The sequence below is a fragment of the Astatotilapia calliptera genome, chromosome 19 (assembly GCF_900246225.1).
Source record: "Astatotilapia calliptera chromosome 19, fAstCal1.2, whole genome shotgun sequence".
Taxonomy (NCBI): domain Eukaryota; kingdom Metazoa; phylum Chordata; class Actinopteri; order Cichliformes; family Cichlidae; genus Astatotilapia; species Astatotilapia calliptera.
Window position 1 is genome coordinate 29,074,735 of NC_039320.1, and position 6,833 is coordinate 29,081,567.

Here is a 6,833-nt window from a genome sequence, read left to right on the forward strand (position 1 = left end):
ACAGGAACGAGCCCAGAATAAACAGGACAAGAGGGTCAATATCAGTCAGATATGTTAAAATGTATTATTTTAAAAGAACACAAAGGGTTTGTAAAAGGCCTAAAACATCAAAATGGTAAAAAGGTCACTAACGACCACAAGATAGTGTTATTGGTGCAACCTGCCAGCAATGCAACTATCACCTGAGGGCTTGCTCTCCCTTGGCGGTCCCAGATGCTCGTTGCTTTAAAAGAAACAAATCCACCCCAAATAAATACGAGCCCAACAGAACACTTATCGCATGCACTAAGTGCTAGTTCAGGCAATAATCGGTGGCACTAAAAATCACTCTTAATAAAAACTTATTCACTGCAACTCCACACAGAGCACCTCTAAAGATCCTAATTCCCCTAAGGTAAGAGTCCCACTCAGGGATTGCACATTGCCCGACTAATATTGCACCAGCCCAGTAGAAATAAAAACAAACCCGGCATAAAAAAAAACAGTTTTAAAAGGTGACCCTACCAAAACCAAAAACACAACAACAAGGAGAAGGAGGAAAAAAAACAGTGACAAATTCACATGTGCAGCCTGCCCTGCAGGAGGCAATACAATATAAATTAGATTATAGTGCATCAATATACTTTTTTTTAATGTCAAATATATTAAGTTAACATACCTCCAGCAGACAACTGTGTTTGCTGCACACCTGGCTTATCTTGGCTTATCTTGTAAAAATCACTACTAAAACATAAAATACAATAAACATCAAATACATTTCAACAAATTTAAAAAAACACTAAAAGAAAAACCGCCTGTACCTCGAACCTCTGCTGTAGAGGTTTAAAACAACTGTTTGTGTAGCAGACAATTAAAACTTCTCAGGCTCTTCACCTACTCACACAACCATTGTTCACAGCCGCTCGTCAGTGGAAATGAAGAGCACCTGCTGCTACTTCCTCTTTTATACCCTCCATTGGGTCCCCTGGGTCCTAAAGACTTCCCCATTACATCTGGCTTCATGGACAGATAGAGCTGGGTGTCATCTGCATAGCAGTGTAAATGTATGCTATGTCTTCTAATGATGCTGCCTAAGGGAAGCATGTATAATGTAAACAGAATTGGTCCTAGCACTGAACCCTGTGGAACTCCATAATTAACCTCAGTGTGTGAAGAGGACTCTCCATTTACATGCACAAATTGGAGTCTATTAGATAGATATGATACAAACCACTGCAGCACAGTACCTGTAATACCTACAGCATGTTCTAATCGCTCTAATAGGATATTATGGTCGACAGTATCGAACGCTGCACTGAGGTCTAGCAGGACAAGCACAGAGATGAGTCCACTGTCAGAGGCCATAAGAAGATCATTTGTAACCTTCACTAAAGCTGTTTCTGTGCTCAACAGAGCTCTGACTGTTTGTCAGCCTGGCTACAGAGCTGAAGAGAAACCTGGGGTTGTTCTTATTTTCTTCAATCAGTGACGAATAGTAAGATGTTCTGGCTTTGCGGAGGGCTTTCTTATAAAGCAGCAAACTATTTCTCCAGGCTATTAAAAAAACAAAAATCAAGTCTTTCATTTTTGTAATCTTCGTGATATTGAACATATTTAAGTAACAGGGAAGTTCTTCTTCCTATTATTTTTGGTGTATATGAGGCCTGCAATGGGTTCATCCTAACTTTAACCCTTTCAACATAATCAACATAATTCATAGTCAACATCATTTGCTATGAAAGCAGAAGCAATCTAAAAGGGGGAATAATCCAAAGTCTTCTTGTTTATTGCTTAAAATTCTACATTTCAAAATGAACAGCAGTGTTGATGTTAAAACACATCTGTCATCATTTATGATTGACTGAGTTGAGCCCTGGTGCTGACCTCACTGCTGCACGAGGCTGTTGGTCAGCACAGTGATGTGATGATGCTACCACGCTAACTAGCCTGCACTGTGTTCCCCAGGGCAGCACGCTGTCTGGAAGCCTCCATCGCCCCTAACAAATGAGCCTCTCTGCTGGGCAGGTGGCTCGCCTCCCTCCTTCCACTGGTGAGAAATGATCCTGGAAGGGTTAACCCCCCTCAGCACCATCACCTCTCCTTCTCTTGCCCCTGACTTTATTCACTTCCATCCACCACCAAACACTCCTACCCCATCCATCCTCCATCTGCCCGCATCCATTTGCAAATTATCTAGCTTGTCTGCATATTGTCAGTTGCAGCCAGCTCAGCCATTCATCACCTGTCACTGACTCCCAGTGCCCTCCACACTTAATTGTTCCCTCTCTGACCTGAAGAATAGAGAATGATGTTCCCCTCTTCATGAGAGGAGAAATGGATAAAGCAAGAAAAACGAAAGCTAATCTTGGTTTGTGCAGTAATATTTTCTGTTTCTAGGTCACATGAGAGGAGGACAAAAGCAGAAAGGAAAAGGAGGCAAGGAGAGAAGAATAGGAAAGATAAGCAGTCCAGGCTGTAAATGCCTATCCACTGCAGTAAATGTATTTTAAAGGCCTGCTTACTTAAAACGACCACAAACACGAATCATGAGCCTTTACTACTGGTGTTGGCCAGAGGGGCCGATGGCGCGAAATGGCAGCCTCGCTTCTGTCAGTCTGCCCCAGTGCAGCTGTAGCTACAACTGTAGCTGCCTCCACCAGTGTGTGAATGTGAAAGTGAATGAATAGTGGAATTGGAAAGCGCTATATAAATCCAATCCATTATTATTATTATTATTATTAAAAGAATTCCATCTCTACCCCTTTACCCTCCTTCAGTCTTCTTTTGTTTCCAGCCTCACGTCTGTTCACACATCCCTGCTTTGTCTCTGCATCATTTAGTCTCTCTTACTATCCTGCTTTAAGATGTGATCACGGTTCCTGAATGGCAGTATTTATTTAGGAGTACTTCTAAAACCAGTACTCCTCCTGGTTTTCAGGGTTTTTATCAGTTTTTATTGGTATTTTTTTTATCGTTTGGATCGTTTACTCGGTTTCCCTGGGTCTTTTCCTGTGTGTTATGAGTAAATCTTCTTTTTTTGGGTACCAGTACTGGTTTTATTTTGTTGTATTTATCCACGACACCTTAAAGGCCGTTCCGTTAAAATATTGTCGGACCGTAGTGGAAAAATGGTTGGGGACCTCTGCTTTAGAGTGCCTTCGATCTGGCCTGTGTACTGGCCTATACTGAACACGATCCAAACTACCCGAGCTGCAGGAGAGACACGTCCAGTCGTCATCTGGTAGCTCAGGTCTAGTAAGACTGCACTGCAGTGCTTACACTGTGCAGGCGGTTCTTTCATAAGCTGGTGCATTCAAATTTCATTAGGTCAACAGAGGGCTGCAAGTGTGAGTATGTTTTTATCAAAATTAAATATGATGTAAGTCTATATGTTACTGCATGTTGTGTACATGTTGTCTTTTTTATAGTGTAGTGTGGTCAGACTGAAGAAGGGCCACAAACACAGTGAATCCACTTCCTTCAACAGCAGACAGTTCACAGCCAGTGTTACACTGTAACTGATTGTAATCATGATCATTGTACCAGTTGCTATTCTTCCCTTTCCCAGGCTGCCATAAAAAACTATGTTATGTTTCTATGAATGGTCCAAAGAGACACACTGACAAAGACATGATGTATATGGAAATGTCCCTCTAAAGGTGTAGGGTTCAGTCGTTTGGTTTAAAAAGACAAGAAAAAGAAAGAAAACAGCCTCTTTTTCTTGTCTATATATTCTCTCCAGACCACCTCATCCAAATCCTGTGCTAGTTTAAACAAAGCCTTGCTCGCAGTCATTTTAAACTACCTGTCCTTGCAGTTAATCATTTCAGGCTAAGTTCCTTTTTCCTCTTCAGCGAGTGCCATTCGAATGTAACCAGCACCCACATGAGGAGTTTGTTCAGAAAGCTCACCTCATGTGCTTTTACTTTTCAAGCAGGACACAAACTTCCCCTCTCATCCACTCGCCTCATCATATGGAGACAAACAGACAGCCTATATACAGACAACCATTTAAACTCTTGTGATTGAGATTTCACAAAGTTCGTGAAAACATTAGACGAGTAAATTTGGACCTCTAAGAAAAGGCCCTGCCAACCGAAAGGCTTAATATGACCAAAACTCTCAGACACGGTGAGGAAAAACTCATTTAGAATAGTTATATTCAGCACTGGCCATCAACTAAGGTCTCAACCACAGAGTAAATATGAAGTTCATGCTCACATTTTCTATTTGCGGACAGCTGTTTCAAAGAGGCTCAGCGTACAACCACAAAATGTGAGCACATTGTAGTGTGTACAGTAGCGTGGCTACATTTAGGAGCACACTCGATGCCCTGGTCTTTCCAGGAGGTTGAGATAAGCTCGATGTACGAATATATTTGACTCACTTGTTACCACAACTGTCTTCCTGAGGGTTGAAAAGACAGAGCCTTGGTCAGTGGCTCAGCGAGTTAAATAGCCCACGAGGCTGAGAAAATTAAAATGCTGTTTATATCAGAGGGGTGCCTTTGCATGTTCAAATTGCACTTCTGACTTGTATTAAAGTGAACTTACAATCAAAAACCCACAGCCTATGGATTTCTGGTCATTTTGAGGGGTTTATTTCCAATATGTTTGCTTTTTTCCCTCATTAGTAGTGAAATAATCAGAAAGCAGTTTAAGCAGCAGCTCCCTGACAGCAGTTAATCCAACCACCACAAATCCACAGCAAACCACTTCTAATAACTTTACAGTTTCTGTACTTTGTGATCACAGGACGTGGACAGGCTCTGTCTGAAGGATAAAGGAAGTGAAGCAGTCAAAGAACTCGTAAACACTTGCACTGAGAATTAATAGGCACGGTATTACATAGTTTACAGGTCCAGATTAGTTGGGAGTGCTGTTCCCAGGTCAGCTCCCAGCATTTACACAGTACCAACCAAACCAGTGCCCATAATAATACTAAATCCAGTGATTAAAGCAGCAGTCTCCAACCTTTTTTGCGCCACGGACCGGTTTATGCCCGACAATATTTTCACGGACCGGCCTTTAAGGTGTCGCGGATAAATACAACAAAATAGAACTAGTACCGGTACCAAAAAAAGAAGATTTATTCATAACACACGTGAAAAGACCCAGGAAAACCGAGTAAACGATAAAAACGATAACAAAATAACGCTGAAAACCGATAAAACCCTGAAAGCCATACATTTCACACCTGAGCCTCAACTCTCACGGCCCGGTACCGGTCCGAGGCCCGGGGGTTGGGGACCGCTGCATTAAAGAGTTTTTATCTTAGACAGACATGAATTATGAAGGAAGCACATCAGAATGTAGTTGCCTTAAATTTAATGATTGAAGATAATGCTACTTTTGTGAATTCCTGATATATCCAGGGGCAAGGAAAGAGAGACAACACAAGCAAACTGAGGAGTTGCTGACCGTGTGTCTGTGGATTGAAAACAACATACCCAGGCAGGAGACGAATAGTTGAGCCTATGGTTAAAGCCGGGACTGTGCTCTCCCACCTTCAATCAGCCACAACAGATCATTACAATGGCAGACAGTACATATTAATAGCTGTAAATATGACAAATAAATCTGCTTAAAAATAAAATCCCTCCCGTTCTGTTCATTTTATATATTAGCTAACAAATTCAGTCAAGCTCAAAAACCTCTGGTCCTCTGCTGACTCCACAAGCTTGTATCCTTATAGACTCCAGTGTTAAAACCACCCACCGTTACTGAAGACATGTGACAACCACTGGTCTCTGGACTCATTGTTAGCATTTTATAAGCTGTGCTTTCTGTAGCAAACCAAATTCATACGCTGTACAAGTGCAATGCATATACACACATAAATGCAATCAGTGCTAAAAAGCACACCAATAAAATACAAACTGCACCAATTGCAAAAGTGTCTTGGACACTCTGCACCTCACAGCAGTTGATATTATTGGTCAGTTCCATTAAATGTAGCTCAACACAACAGCTGACACACAGGTCCAGTAACGTGAGCGGAGTTTTTGGCATGAACACGTTGGCTTCATTTTTCATTCCAGTGTATTTATCCTGTTATTCATAAAAATCAATGTATTCACCAACCACACAGTTGCTTTGAAGAGGCAAACTCTCCACGGAGGCCAAAATCAGTTTTTGTACCATGAATATGATTTTTATTTTATTGCAAAGTTGGCCATTTAGACAGGATTAGGAAGCTCAATGTTGAAGGTTGGTGCTTGCATCAAATATTTAGCTACAGCGAAGAAAATGATGTGTTTATAGCCTGAAACAGCTGTTTTATAGCTAATTTCACTCTTCATAACTGTTACAGTTCATTAGATCAACTTCTGGACACTTGCAGCTGCTCCAAAGGTTAGTATTCAACAAGTTAGGAGCATGGTCAGTTTGACTGATAGAATCAGGCTGGCAGGTCACCTACTAATTGGAAGGTTGGTGGTTCGATCCCTGGCTGCTCCAGTCTGCATGCCAAATATCCTTGGGCGAAATCCCAACCCTAAGCTGCTCTATGATGCATCCATTGGAGCGTGAGGCAAGTTGTGTCCATTTACCAATTGCTTCACCTCGACTGATATCAGTCACTGAACCCTCTCCACAGTGTTTCTGCTGATGGAGCAGTTTTTTTTAATCCAAAAGGTTTATTTCAGTTTCTGTTAAATTCTAGATTTTGATCTGTTTGGCACTGATTAGCAGACATTTGTGTCTTGCACCTGTACAATTAGTGACTGCAGGAGACTAAACAAACTAAAAACGATAACTCAGCACCCCACCCTACAAATGTAAAGCTAAAGAACTCCAAAGGCAGAGTTCCCCAACCAGTGGGCAACATCATGACGGCTACACCTGTCCTTTAAA

At 41.6% G+C, this 6,833-nt stretch overlaps 1 long non-coding RNA gene across 1 annotated transcript; it reads right to left on the bottom strand.

The window, feature by feature from the left end:
* Positions 1-504: 504 nt before the first annotated feature.
* Positions 505-1,012, bottom strand: LOC113011742 (uncharacterized). The gene is made up of 3 exons (XR_003270608.1): positions 801-1,012; positions 659-723; positions 505-575 (listed from the first exon to the last, which is right to left on the bottom strand). It is a non-coding gene; the product is annotated as an uncharacterized LOC113011742 (long non-coding RNA).
* Positions 1,013-6,833: the final 5,821 nt, after the last annotated feature.